The 15945-nt window shown below is 34.8% G+C and overlaps 1 long non-coding RNA gene across 1 annotated transcript; it reads left to right on the forward strand.

Moving 5' to 3' along the window:
• Positions 1 to 6505: 6505 nt before the first annotated feature.
• On the forward strand, positions 6506 to 9611 carry LOC141555221 (uncharacterized). Its single transcript, XR_012486097.1, has 2 exons — positions 6506 to 6629; positions 9350 to 9611. It is a non-coding gene; the product is annotated as an uncharacterized LOC141555221 (long non-coding RNA).
• The last annotated feature ends 6334 nt before the right edge of the window (positions 9612 to 15945 follow it).

A 15945-nucleotide genomic window follows, 5' to 3' on the forward strand; every position in this document is an offset into this window, starting at 1 on the left:
AACAGTCTCTTTCCCTGGATCCTTCTGTCTCTGTAAGGCTCATATTTTTGGAAGTCTCTGTCTACAAAGACTGGGTAGAGTGGAGTCTTTGACAGGCATCTAGAGTTGTCTGGATCAAATGACCATTAAGTGCCTGGATCTGAAAGCTTCCTAAAGCAGCTACTTTTGGTAAACAATTACTCTCCTGCTACTGTGCTCCAGATGCTGTAGAGAAGATGACAGAAGGTCATATTATCACTCTCTGCCCAGAGTTGCCTATCATGAGTTGGATGATACAAGATGAGTTCTTTAATAAGGTAGATAAGGCACAAGAGGCTTTCCTATGCAAATGAAAATGGTCCATTAAAAAGAGAGCGAGCAAAAAAAAAAAAGAGCAAGCCTAGGCTCCTCACTTAATACCTTACATAAACAGATTATGACTTGAGACTGAAGACTTCAGTTCAAGTTCTGGCATCTTGTCTCCTCAGCTATCCTAATGGGCCATTATCTATAGGTACCTGATTCCTGGGGAAAACCACTTTGCCTTGTTGACTAATAGTTCTGTTTTCTATAAGTATACAAAAATGAACTTCAATAGTAATTAATCCTGAAATGGGATATTCTGAAAGATGGAAGTCCTGGCAAGTCCTTCCAGGGAGCTGAAGTATAAAATGAACTTTGGGTATTTGAGAGGTCTTTGAGAGATGATGTTGATAAGATTTTTATTCACATTGATTCCTGGGCAGTTCCTATGAATCTGGCAGAGTAGTCAAGACTCTAGAAAGGATAAGACTGGACAATTAAGGGCTCTTCCCTTTAAGGTGAGGACCAATGGTAGAATATTGCTGATTCTTTCCACTGTATATGATAATTTACAGGACATGTTAGAACCCATTAAAAGCCTCCTATGTCCTTAGGTGAATTGAAAAAACAAATTGATACCTTTATAAGCATGACAGAGCTTGGGGAGAGAATTCTTTGCCAATAGGGACATGAAAACTGTGATGACATGTTTAAGTGAACTCAGGACAATATATGATCTTTCAACAAAGGATGAAGCAAATATTATGTTCAATATGCTGCTCCTTCCAATAAGATTGTCCACTTCTAAAAGACTAGTGTGACATAATTCTTTTCCCATGATTCTTTAGAAAGCAGAGAACTTCCCAATAATTCTACCCTTTGGTCCCCCGGGACCATGGGAATGGGAAGAAGGTTTAAACCATTTTAGGGGAAAAAAGATGTATCTACTAAAGGGAGCTTAAATTGCTTCTCTAGGGTAGAGAAGTTTTTCCAGGTATTCCAAAGAATACTAAGTGGGTGGCTTTAGATCCTGGAATAAGATTAAGCATTTGGGAATCAATTCACCAAAGCACAGAAAATACTTGCACAGATTAGATTACAAAATATCCTTTAAAGAAATAAAAAGCAATTTGAATAGCTAGAAGAATATTCATTTCTCATGGTTGGAACACACAAATAAAATAAAAATAATGACTGCTGATGTTTATGTATAGGCTTAATTCTATACTAATCAAATTATTGAAGGGATCCTTTATAGAACTTAGTAAAGGAATAACAAAGAGATAAACAAGCAAACTTTATTAATATTGAAAAAGATAGTGAATTAATATGATACCTTACAAAAATGTACCAAACTCTGTTAGGTAAAGAGATGATGTGGGATCAAAGAAAGATGACTGGCTACTCTTGGAATGAGAAGACCTGTGTTTATATCCTGATTTTGTTTACTGCCCCAAAAAATAAATGTTCCTCAAGGGTAGTATTTTAATTTTCTGTCTCTCTGTCTCAGGGAGCTAGTGAAGTACTTTGAATATAGCAGGAACATAATAAAATTATGTTGATTGAATGAATAATTAATTGAAATGTCTGTAATGTACATACCTTTCACTGTCCCCTTTTAATAGCTAGCATTTATATAGTGCTTTAAGTTTTACTTACTTTTAACATTTTATTTAGTTTACTAATTTTATTTTCATAAAAATACTATGACCCTATTAAGTTTCAGGACAAAGGTTCATTCAATAAAAAAACTTTGACAAAAGCAGACTTTTCTTGAAGACTTTTAAAGAAGTTAAAGGAATCTCCACATCTTAAGGTAGTACATTCCTTTTGGGATGATTTTCACTGTTAATAAGATGGTCTTTAATCAATAAATCTATCAGTCAAAAAGCATTTAGGAAGTAATTTCTATGAGTCAAATATTGTGCTAGGCAAACACACTCAAAGATAAAAATAAAAATAAAATTACAAAAATAATTAAAAATAAAAATGGACTAGGGGCTTGCACATTTTTCACTTTAGTAAGAATGAAGTTGCTTATTTGCAACTTTTACCTATTGATTCTCTGTGAGTAAGGCCATCATTATGGGATGGGATTGGGGGAGGGAGAGAGAGATAAGGAGTAAATGAGAGAAGAGTGGAAGCATTAGGAGACCAAGACCAATAACTCCTGGCAGGGAGCAATTGGCTTAGATAGGGCTGGCTTGTGGAGAAAGACCTCTTTTGCCAGTTGAGACCTCATACTGAGGATGTGAATAAATCTTTTTGTGTAATGATGCTTTTTCACATGCCATTTCTGGGCATCTTCACAAAAACTTTAAAAAGCAGGTGATATAAAAAGCAATAATTCTGAGCCTCTGTCAGCCATGGTCCTATATGGTTTGTGTTAGCTAGAGGTGAAGATTAGAATGCTATATATAGATAGCATGTGTCAAGATAAAATAATATTAAAAGAATTGAAGCTCAGAAAAGAAGGCCTATGTAATTAAGCCCCTAAGCAATAATGATAATCTTACTTCATATAATGGAAGTTTCAATGATTCTTTTAATTCATAGATTTCAGAACAGATAGTCAGCAAGTACTGATGTAGGAACTTGGGGCTAGGCTTCCAGTGGGAAGCTGAGGGTTGCAAAATTAACTGTCAGTTGGTTGCAAGAGGTTAAGGGAATACATAGGAGACAGGGTGTGAATTTTAATCAGAGAACATGTCAGGGAAACAAGAAACAGTTTGTGGGGTAGGACTGAGCAAAGAGGAAGTGAGAGAAACAACATCCCAGTCAAAAGCAAGAAGACAGTTTTCTTCAGGGGATAATGACACAGGGGAAAAAACAATTCTAGAGCTAAATATACATTTAAAAAAGCAATTAATGTAATTTGTGAGTGATTTGGTGTTGGGTTATTTTTTAAAAGAATAAAATAAAACATTTAAGTTATATGTTTTTAAAAGTAAAGATAAGGAATGAATTTGCTTACCTCCTCCAACAAAAATGTAATCTGTTGTTCATTACTTGAATTGGAAATAGATCAATGAATGTTATTATTCATAGATGTATTTCCAAGTAATGAACAATGAATGGATGGAGAAATTGTGGAAATCAAATGAAGAAAGGGAAAAAGAAAAGATGGAAGAGAGGCAAGAAGAAACGCTTTATGTCTCAAAGCTCTTAAGATCATAGACTGAGAACTGGAAGGGACCAAAAGTGATCTAGTCCAACTCTTTCATTTTAAACATGAGGACAATGAGATCCAGAGAGTTTAAGGTCCTGTAATTACTAAGCAACAGAACTGTGATTCAAACTAAGAAAGAGGGGAAAGGGAAATGAAAGACGTAAGAAGAAATAATTTCATGGAGAAAAGTTAGTGAATGGGGAGAAAGAGAAGTTGGGAAAGAGAAACAAAGAGAAGGCAAGAAAAGCCCACTAAGCTTTGAGGAAAGTATTTTATAACAGAAGATAAAATTCACATACTGTTTTTACTGAGATTCTTCTCACAACAAATTAACATTTTTATCACTGACTCAACATACTTATTAGCTATTTTGTAGTTAACACTTCACAGATTTTCAAGGATTTTTGCCCAATCTTCCTAGGTTCCCTTGTAGGTGAAATATTGATAGCTACTCCCTGAATGGTTATTGGGGAGGGAGATTAGATAGTGTATTAAAATGGTCAAACTGTAGTTATAGTAATGATAGCTAGAGTATTTCCTGCTGGTGAGATGTAGTAATTCCCTGGCATGAATTGGACATTACTCATTATTAGTTTAAATGGTTCTTCAAAGGGAAACTGTTGCTCTCTTTGCACTGTGCTAGATGAAGATACAGTTCTTGACTCCTTATTCCTAAACTCAAAAGGTATGAAGGAGGAAGGTGGTACTAAGAAGCAGTGGCAGAAGCTATGGTTTCTATTCCCATTGGTGCCAGGTTCTGGTTAAACTTGGATAAACTATGTCATTTCTGAATGGTGGCTTCCTCATCTACAAAATGGGGACATTATTCTGCATCCCATACTGGATTGTTATAAAAGTCAAATTGTGGACTAGGGGACAGAGCATTTGTCTCAAAGTCCAAAAGACATAGATGAAAGACATGTCTCTGACACATATTGATTATATGATTCTAGACAAGTGACTTAACTTTTTGGTATTTTTAGTAACTCTATAAGGACATAGGTTGTAAAAATGGTGCTGACTTGCACTGGAAATCCTAAGTCTTCTTCTTCTTAATTACCCTCTAATTAATATACATAAACACAAATGGTATGTGTATCTATCTATATATAAATACATGCATATATATGTACACAAATACAGATGTACATAGGTACATATAGATTGCACATTATATGTACATATTATATATACTATATGTATATATTATGTATGCATATATAGAGACACACTTAAACACATTTATATGTTATATATACTTATATGTATAGGTGTATTAAATTGGAGAGTCTGTGAACTGGGTGATTATCGCACCTCCTGTCCTCTTTTCTGTTCCTTTATCATCAAGTGAAAGTGGGACTAGAGGTACACACAAACACACAATAGAAACATATATGTATATGTGAACACACACAACATATACACACACCTAATGCCTACATATAAATAAATACATGTATATACATACACAAATATGTGTATATATGCACACATATATATGCTGCATAAGTGTGCATGTATTAATGTGTGTATACGTCCATATATATATATATATATATCTATATTTGCATAGTGATTAGGTCAAAATTCCTGATGATAGCTCCACTAATGTAATATCAAATTACATTTTCTATAGGGTATATATTAAGCCTTGAAAGTTACATTCTCTGGGGATGCTACATAATTTTATCTGACATTAACTCAAAATGTGAGATTTTGTTCAACAATCAACATATTGCTCTTCTACTAGAAGAGTTGTACTTTATATTGATATACTGGACTATCAATGAAAGCAGAACATAGAAATTTTCAATCAAATGAAAGGACAACTCACTAAACTTCCTGAAAAAAAAGATGAATTAAGAGATAATTTCATTGTGTGCTAAAGGAAACAAAAAAATATCATTTCATAGAATATTTGGTTACTTATCCTTGAAGTGATCATGACAAGTGTAAGCAAGAAGACCACATTTGAGATATCCAATCAATCAATTGACTAATCAGCATGTTTTTTATTAAGTTCTTAAGATGTCCCAGGTCCATCTCTAGGTCTGTAGAGACAAAAATTGAAAGGAATTTATAGTATATTGGGAAAGTCAACAGATATATACACATGTACATATATATGTATGTATATTGATAAACATATAATAAACAAATACAAAGCAAATTGAAAATAATCAAACATGATATAGTTAGTTAGGGAGATTGCCAACAGAAAAGTTTATTGTGGAAGTCAATGCTTAAGCTGAGTCTTGAAGGAATTGAGGGATTCCATGAGGTAGAACTAAGGAGGAAGTACTTTCCAAGCATGTGCATGGGAGATTGAGTGCTATGAGTGAGAAAGAGAGAGAGAAGATGATTTTGGCTGATCTAAAGATTGAGATTGAGAAAACAAGTAATAAACAATGAGAATGGAAAGATAGTTTAGGGATAAATTGTGAAGAGCTTTAAAAACCAAAAAAGATATATTTGGCAGCTTATGTGCCAATATCTGTTTCAGAGGATGAAGAAATAGAAACATTTTATGTAGAACTTTACAAGAATGCTTATCCGGAATAAATCAATACATGACTTGATTCTTAATGTCTTTAATGAGAGAGTGAGCAGAGGAGAAAATAACAAAACAAACAAACAAACAAAAAAACAATTGTAATTCAGGACCATGTAATTACAATTATAATTCAGGACCATGGAGAGAATGTTTTGCCAAACTCTATTCTGGCGAGTCCACATCTGGAAATTAAGAACAAGGTTAATTAGAATGGTGACATTTTAAAAGAGCATTCCCTATGAAGATTTCTATTCATGTAATGGATGTGTTAAAAATCCTCAGAGGTCCCTAGCAAGGCAAAATTTCTGTGAAATTTCAATGCTGAGCTATTATTTGTGGTTCTTGGTTAGATGAAGTGGTTAAACAGATATTTGTTAATTTTTTTGGCTTGCCAGGGGTTGTGGTTTCTGAGGATCAGAAAGGCTTGAGTGGTATTACATCAGTTCTGCTTTTGTGGGGAGATAATAGTTCTATAAATTTAGGGATTCTCTACATTCCTCATTTACGATAACAACTTTATTAACCCTTATATCTCTGGGTTCTGAGACAATAATCACATTTCTACCATGAGATTCCTGTATTTTCTCTTCATTGGTGCCTTTGTTCTGTCCTTGGCAACATCAGGTAAGATTCAGGTTAAATATTCTGGGCTCTGTTGACTGTGCAGAACATTTGGAATTTGGGGCAGAGGGAAGGGGAAGAGGAACTCTATTCTCCATAGTATCTTTATGCTGTAGAAAGGACCTAGGAAAGGAATTTCCTTTGAGTTCCTCCTGAAAAGCATTTTAGTACTAAGAGAAAGCTTGGAGATTATCTACCCTGAACAGAAAAAGCTATCACTGTACATGGGGAAGAGACTCACTTCCCACTCCTCAAAGTGGATAAATAGGGTTTAGATGTAAAAAAGTGAAGTGACTATTAATGCTCTTGGCTACTGCCATATGATGTTTTTATTTTCCCTCAGTGTCATAGAAATAGTCAATACATCTTAGTCATCCCTCATCAATTATTTGGTTCATTCTGCACAATGGCTCTTCTCAGATTTCTTTCTTTCTTTTTTTTTTTTTTTTTTGTAATATACTCTTACAGAACCTCAGATCACCACCATATCTCTTAAATGCTACAAATAATCTAATTTAATTTTACTCAATATTTGAACTCCATCACATAACATCTCTCTATCTTTATGCTGAACTCAGAATCATGGGCAAACCAGTCCATTGCTCTAAACTTTAGTTTTTTCACCATAAAATGGGGATAAAATTACCTATTTTATAGGATAATTGAGAAGATCAAATGAAATAATATATTTAAATGTGTTTATCAGAATTAAAGGACAGTATAAAAGGACAGTTATTATCAGTATTTATGCCTTGGCCACAAAATTTGTGATGTACCTTTGGCCAAAATAATTTTATTTTAGCCTTAGTTTCCTTTTAAGTTGAATGGAGTAGTTGGACCAGATAATATTCTTACTTTGACCTGTTTATGATTATAACTGAGTAAAAATGTGAGTTGGAGAAGACAGATGCTTTACCATAAACAGAGGAGATTCAGAAGACAGAATAAATATGGTTCATGTGTCATTTTATAGTGGAAAAAACACTGGAATTCAAATTAGAATCTCTTAGGTATATTTATTCAGATTATTTCTTCTCTTTTGCTTTATTAGCAAAATGAAAGCTTTGGATTAAATCTCTAAAGTTTCTTCCAGCTTAAAATGATAAAGACATAGGGTCATAGATGTAGAACTGGAAGACCATTTCTTCTAAACCTGCATTTGAAAGATGAGAAAACTGAGGACTACAGAAGCTCATTGACTGATTCAGAATCAAATAGATAGTAATTTTTAGAGAAGTAGAATTTGAACCTAAGTCCTCTGATTTTAGAAAAGATTAAATGGATTTTTCCATGAATATAAATTAACTGGGACAAGGGCTAACTCATGACCAAATTATGGAGCAGGCCATTTTTGTCTTAGAAGTGCTTCAAATGCTTTCCATTTCAATCCTCACAAAGCCTTTCCATCATTCAATGCTTTGATCATTTTCCCTTCTGACCTCCAGGTCATCTCCTCACATGTTCAGATTGTGTGTCTCCTTTTAATCCAACAGCTTCCAGTGGGTTTATTCTCCAGTTGGTGAAGCTGCACTCTTCCTAGTTTACATATAATCTGAGAATAATTCTCAAAGGTTATTTTAGAATCATAGGATTTAGAACTGAAAGGAACTTTAGAGATCATTTAGTCCCATCCCTCATTTTACATATTGGGGAAACTGAGGCCCTGAGAAATTAAATTAATTACCTAAGATCATACAATTAATAAGTAGCAGAACTGAATTTTCAATCCAAGTCTTCTCTTCAGTCCTAATCTCTTCAGTTAAAGTTCCTAATTTATGGATTGAATGATTTCATTCTATAACACCTGGGTTAGAAGAAAATATGGGGTGTGTGTGTGTGTGTGTGTGTGTGTGTGTGTGGTGTTGTTAATATGGGGGAGAAAGAAGATAAAACTTCACTAACCTCAAAGTTTTGTCTAGGTTCTATCCTAATCTTTCCCTACTAACTTCTTTAGCTGTCTCCAGACAGTGTTTTTGTTGTCTACTAAAATGCAATAGAGGAGCCCATAGAATATATGACTATAAGGGCCTTCTGAATTTTGTATTTAAAAGATAAAAATAGATGGTTCCCTAAAACAACACAGCTAGGTTTCTTTCCTTCAAATATATGGAAATATTCTGCTAATTCAAGTTACTTATATTAGCCAAGGACAATTGAAGGCTAGTTCTTAAATATACCAATATAAGGAGATATTTAAGAAATATTTAGTCCCTTTTCTGCCTAAGTCTTTTACCTGAGACTCAGACTTCTTACAGTGGATTTTTTTTTTTTTTTTTTTTTTTTTTTTTTAGGTTTGGTAATTTTTCAGTTTTATCCAACTCTTTATGACTCCATTTGGGGATTTCTTTATGAAGACAATGAAGTGGTTTGCCACTTTCTTCTCCAGCTCACTCTATAGATAAGAAAACAAAGGCAAACAGGGTTAAATGACTTGCCCAAGGTTATATAGCTAGTTAGTGTCTGAGGCCAGATTTGAACACAAGAAAATGAGACTTCCTCACTTCAGGCCAGGAACTTTATCCATTGTATCACCTGTCTCCTAGTAGACAGTTTACAACCATATATAAAAAAGGAGGTAGATTCTAGTAGCCATGCCTGAAAAGTAACTTTATTATTTTAGTAAGCCTTCTTGGGGTTTACTTATTTTCAACTTATAGCTCTTAAATCCTAACAAGAAAATGAGTTGACATTCTCTGTGCTAAAAACATGTCTCTGTGCTTTAGGTTTCACTGGAATATCGAGTGAACCTCCGTATTCCTGTAGTGTATGCCCTCCTTCAACCTGTCGGTTAAAATCATTACCTTGCAAAAAGGCAATTGATGGTACCTGTCCTGCAGGCATGCAGTGCTGTGTGAATGATTCATCCCAAAAAGGATGCTGAAGAACCTTATCTCTGCATGGAATCATCACCAAGTGCAAGAATGAAAGTTACTGCCTTGAATAAAAAAACAAAAACAAAAAATAAAACAAAACATAGACTCTGAATCTTGTCTGAATCATCAGCTTTTAATCCTAGAGAGGGGATAGCTCATGCGTGAAGTACATCCTCCGATGAAATAAGCATTCAAATTGGAAGTTCTATAGGAAGAACTACTCGATTACCTACTTCTAACAGTTGAAATTGGCCAGAAATTGAGTTGGAATTATGTATGAGTAGAATGAAAGTTCTTCACTCCTTCTGATGAGTCGGGGTGGGGGAAAAGAAGACGAGGTTTATAGGAGAGTTGGAATCTGACTGAGAAAAGTTAGGAGATTTAGAGAGATAAAGGAGGACCTGTGTCTAAGGCAAAGTCACAGTTCTAGTCCTTCCACTTATTAGATATCTTGCTCAAGACTCAAGGTCATTTGTTAATTCATGTTTGGGTAACAAGTTGGTAGGAACAATTAGACTTACTCTTTTGAGCATTTGTGCACGCTGGGGTTAAATGGTTTCTTATATATTGCTGCAATAGATCCAACTCTAACCATTCTCAGGTTTAGACCAATCTTTCCTATGTAAATTTATTTTTCCTCGCTTTCCCTATCCGGAGACCAGACTCACAAATGCATGTATGTGGGCAGGTAATTGTCTAGTTTGGTGATCTGAGGGACATTAGAAACTCTATAATGTGCTAGGATATCAGCTCTCATTCTCATGTACTACATCAACTGGACAAGAATCAGTCTCTAATATGTGTGATTTGGGTAGAAGCCAAATGGAGCAGGACACAAACAGAAGTTTAATTAATTTCAAAGTGAGGAAAATGCTTTGCAAGCAGAACTTCTTCTCTCTCTCCTGAGGAGGACTTTTACGTAAGTGGACAGGACTATGACATAATCATTCATAGCCATTCTCACTGAAGATCCATGCATGAATAATCCAGGCATTCCTGAATCTTGTGGGAATAGTCTCCAAGTTGATTTTCTCTCAGAAATAAACAGAACCAGAGTTTGAGTGATGGAAACAGAAGTGTAGTACTGGGTTTGATTCACTTAGTTGTTACAAGAAATAAGGATTGTGAGCTTGTCAAAAGGTGTGATAGATGTTGATTTGCAGGTCCCTGGGAAATAGGGGGAACTAAAATCATCAATTCCTCAGTAAACACCTGGCCCTGGTTAAAACAACACACTCTGACAGAGGGTGAATCATCCAGAGTGCAAAGTGTGGTTATGCTAAGTTCAGGGCACAGCCTGCTTGCTGGGAAGCAGGGTTATTTCATATATATATATGCATTATTTTTTTAACTTCCAAAATACTTTGAGAACCACAATGCCTGAAATTCCATCTTTAAAGATTTGTTTCTTCAGTTTAAGCATTGGTTTTTCTAGATAGCTTTCTCCTTTTCAGATAAATATACTTTGGAAATGCTAATATATAGTGATATCCAAAGTTAATCTTGGAAGAGATTTTAGAAATCACCTTTCTCAACTCAGCTATTGGATCAATGAAGAAAAAGAGACTAATCACTGCTCACTGATTAACTATTATTCATTAAGAGAGAGTACATTTCTCTGTCCTGTTGAATAAAGATATGTAGGGAGAAGGAACTAGGTTTTTCTTACTCTATTGGTATTCAGAATAGATCTGACTGATCAGAAGTCAGAAGTAACCTAAGACTGCAGTAGCAGGCAGACTAGAATCCTGAACTTTCTTATTGAGATGATTTACAAAAGACACTATATTCCATGACTGCAAAATCTCTGACTGGCCTCAGATTGTTTACCCACTGCAAAATTCTCTCATCTGGATGTTTACTGCCTTATAGACATGAAGCCTTTTGTTATTTCTTTTTATTTCTCTATCACCAGATTGATTAGGAGGCTAAATTGGATGAAATATAGAGTTGTTGAAAGAAAGTAATATGGAAGTCTAATAACTCTGCAAAATTAGGTGGGAGCAAGACTGGGAGAAGCTTTAAATGTTAGGTTGAAGAATTTCCATTATTAGCAAGAGACAACAAATGTAGGTTTTTTTGAGTAGAGTGACATGATCAGATGTTTTTTACTGACAAATTAGGAGCTGAGTGAAGGGGAGATTGAAGAGGGGACAGAATAGAATTGGGGGTTTCCTTTGAAGACCAGACTTGCACAAATGAGGATAGTGGGCTCTTAATAGAGAAAAGGGCACAGAGATGATCAATAATTTGCAGGCAAAATGAATAAAGAAGAATTAAGGATATCAACAGATTGATGCCAGAGAATTTCCCCCTGAGAATCTTCTCAAAACTGGTCTTACAAGTTTTATTGCTGCTTCATGTAGCAAACATCAGCTCCCATGGGTTTAGTTACCATTTCTATGTAGATTTATTGATCTATGTATCTAGTTCTAGTTTTTCTCCTGAGCTACAGTTCTAACCCACCAAACTCAATTTCCTACAGATATCTCAAATACAAGTTACCTAAAACTGATCTCTCTCTATTTACATTCCTCTACATTGTTGTTATCCAGCTAGTAATCCAAGTTTTCAATCTTGGTGTCAGACTTAAAATCAGTACTCTCATTCAGTTGCCGATCTCATAATTTCTAATTCCATGCCTTATCCTCTTAATCAATAAAATACAGTGGCTTTCTATCACCTCTAGAATCAAATATAAATCCATTGTTTGGCAGTTAAATCTCTTTATAACTGGCTCTATCCTACCCTAACAGATTTCTAACACATTAACAATAGAATGATAAAATATTATGATAAGTCTCTCTCTTTCATATCTAGGATGATATAAACTCTCTTTATGATCAGACCCTATTCCACCTTGGGCAGCTAGGTGGTACAGGAAGTAGAATGGGGAGAAAATTTGTCAAGAAATTGGAGAGAAGTATTCCCAGTATAGTTTTGAAGCATCCCCAAAACAAAAGGTCTTTTCCAGTGGTCTTATAATTTAAATTTTCCTTTTTTCCTTTTTTTTAATGCATGGGAATGAGTAGAGGTAAAGGAAAAGAGAGCATAGGATTCATTCTGATGCCTCTTGATTTAGTATAGATCTAAAGATCTAAAGCTGCAAAGAATAATATATGTGCAATATATGTAACAGCAAGGACACTAAATGACTTTTTGAGCTATGGATCCTTAAGCAAATTACTTCTCTCTTGAAGTCTCAATTTATTCTGTAAAGTGAAAATTATATTTACATTAGCAGGATTGATATGAGAACAGTGTTTTATAAACCTGAAAGAATTGTGCGAAATGCTCTGATGTCCTGAAACTTGGACTAATTTGACATGCAGAAGCTATGGTTTTGCTTTATTTTGTGTTCCTGATACTTAGCATACTTCTTGGTTTATATTATCAAGTGATTAACCTTCTAAATGCTTATGTTTCATTACACCATACTCCTGTTGGAAAGCTTCTCCTTTGTATTAAAGACTAAATTCCTTAGCTCAAAATTCAAGGTTTTTTTGTAATATTGTTCTAACATTGCTTTATGCCTTATCTTATGTTATTTGAACATTATGATACAGTAATATTGTATTAAACTATTCATCAAATTAAGCTATCTACCCATCACAATGTATTGTTCATTCTGAACTTTCCCCCTCTGTGAATTTGCTTATTTCATTCCCTGAGTGTGCACTGTTTTCTTGACTCTCTGCCTCATTTTTACTTATTTAAACTCTATATTCTTTATGGCCCAGATCAGCAGACACACACCTCCTGAAAAATTTTCCTGATTCCTCCAATGAGAGAAATCCTTTCTCTACTTAGAATTTTTCTTGTGCTTTGCTTATATTTCTCCTTTGCACTTGCCATATTCTGATTTTTTTTTTTACACTTAATAACATGTAAAAATGGTTTTTAACCATCATTTTTGTAAGATTTGGGGTTCCAAATTTTTCTTCCTCCCTCCCTTCCTTCCCTCCTTTCTCCCCAAGATAGCAAGCATATTCTGATTTGTTTAAAAAATTTTCAAGTACATGTCTCATGAGCTTCTAGAAGTCAAGGACTAGATATGAGAGGCAACATGATACAGTAGAAAGAACAACAGATTTTGTATTAGAAAATTGAGTTAAAATCCCACTGTAGTCACTAACTACTGGTATGATCTTCATTTTTATGAACCTAAGTATCCTTATTTATAAAATGAGGGGGTTGAATTATCTGGCTTCTAAAGTTTCATTGCAGCTCTAAATCTGTGATCTTTTTGTGCTCCATATGTGTTGGGTGCTTAGTGAATGCTCAATTAATAAAATAATGCACAACCATGAGCTTGGACATCTCCATGCTCCAAGATTATTTGATTTTTGTTAGAGATAAAGTACAGGCTTTGTTATTGTACATTTTCCATTCCCAGTGGGAAGGAAGTACTATTTGGTGAAGACGTGCTCAAAGTAGGGAGCATTTCAAACCTAAAAAGGGACCTTAAGGGATTGTGATTTCAGACTGTAACTCCAAGGACATCAAATTTGATTTTGATTTTGATAGATTTAAGACATATCTAAAGGCATAGCTCCTTTCCTTATCTGATTTTGTTCCTCTTGAGGTATTGTGCTCAGTTAACCTTGATATTGTAGTTTAATCCTTCACCAACCTCCAAACAACCCAAACTAGCTTTTCCTGAAAGTTGAAGACATGGCTCTTAGCATAGTGCAAAGATCTAATGAAGTTGCAGATGTTACCTTCCTTTTACAGAGAGGCTATGAAACAATGAATATTTAGCTCATCAGAGATTATCAGAAATATGACAACTTTTAATTAAGATGACTGTAGGATTCTGCTTTCCTTCCTTTATCTCAGCTTTTTCATTTGTGATATGAATAGTGATGGTCTATATTCAGCAGTTAGTACAAACTTCACTTTTGACTCTGCCATTTATATGTAGCCTGGGACCTTTCTGAGCACATCCAGTTCCACATGGAGCTAGCCTTGAGGAGCCTTTGCACATGCCCCTTATGTTTAATATGAAGCTTGTTGAGTCCCCTACCTCTGAGGTGGGGATATATTGCTTTGATTGACAAATAAGTTTGTTCAGTCAGTCAGTCTGAAATGGAAACCCTGAAAAAACCAAGTATCTGGGACTCATCTGAGGTAGATTTTAGATTTGAAAATGTGACTGTCTTCTATGGGGACTGAGCAAAGCTATGAACCTATGAGCTGTTATAAAAGGGGAGGAAGATTATGCTTCCCACTTACTGAGGAGAATGTATATTTCTGATTATACTTTTGAAAGATATTAAAGTATACATTTCTTTGAAAAAGTTCCCATGTTATCTTTATCATTGGCTATATCTCTTTAGAAATCTCTTAAACCCCAAGATACTTGTTATTATACAGTCCTTTTAGTTGTGTCCTACTCTTCATGATCCAATTTGGGATTTCTTGGCAAAGATATTAGAGTAGTTTGTCATTTCCTTCTCTAGCTCATTTTACAGATGAACAAAAAGAGACAAATGGACAAATTTTATACCCAGGATTACATAATTAATATGTGTCTGAGGTCAGATTTGAACTCAGGAAGATGAATCTTCCTGTCTTTATACATGCTACTCTATCCACTGTACCATCTAGCTATCTGAACAATAGCACCAATTACACCCTAAGTCCCAAGTTACATTAGTGGCTAATTCTTGACCATGATGGTTCCTATGGTTCTCATGGGTAGGCCCTTGGGGAAGAAGAATAGGGCTGTAAATTTATTTCTGTGAACTGAGGGACTGAAAAGTGAGGCACATCCACAGATGATATTTCGAGTTGAATTGCTTTCCATACAAGGCTGGGTCATTCAGGAAATATTGCTTGAGGCCCCTGATATAGGAAGAGGAGGATTGAATTATATTATTTCTTTTATTTTTAGAGCATTTCCTCAATGGAGGTGGGCTGATCAATAATCTTAAAAAATGATCCCACTAGCACAAAACATTATTAGTAGTTTACCAATTTTTAAAGATTTATGAACCACTCACTACAAATCAATTTTTTTTTTTGCCCATATTTCTGATCTCAGTGGCATATAGAATTACAAGAGAGGAAAATTTCTCTAGTAATCAGTGACTGTTCTATAGAGTTGCCTGAAAGGTTAAGGGATTGCCCAGAATTAGACTCTACTATAGTAGACTATAGTTTTTTTTTTTTGTTTGTTTGTTTTGATTTTTTTTTTTTTCTGAAGCAATTGGGATTAATTGACTTGCCCAGGGTCACACAGCTAGGAAATGTTAAGTGTCTGAAGTGAGATTCAAACTTAAGTCCTCCTGATTTAGGGGCTGGTACTCTATCCACTGTGCCACCTAGCAACCCCCTTTCTGTAATTCTTGATGGTCCCCTCTTATGCCTTTCATTCATATAAAAAGTCAACCATCATGATGACACCATTCTTAAATACAAAGCACTTATTATTTGTGAGATAA

Source organism: Sminthopsis crassicaudata, chromosome 2 (assembly GCF_048593235.1).
Source record: "Sminthopsis crassicaudata isolate SCR6 chromosome 2, ASM4859323v1, whole genome shotgun sequence".
In the NCBI taxonomy this organism is placed as follows: Eukaryota; Metazoa; Chordata; class Mammalia; order Dasyuromorphia; family Dasyuridae; genus Sminthopsis; species Sminthopsis crassicaudata.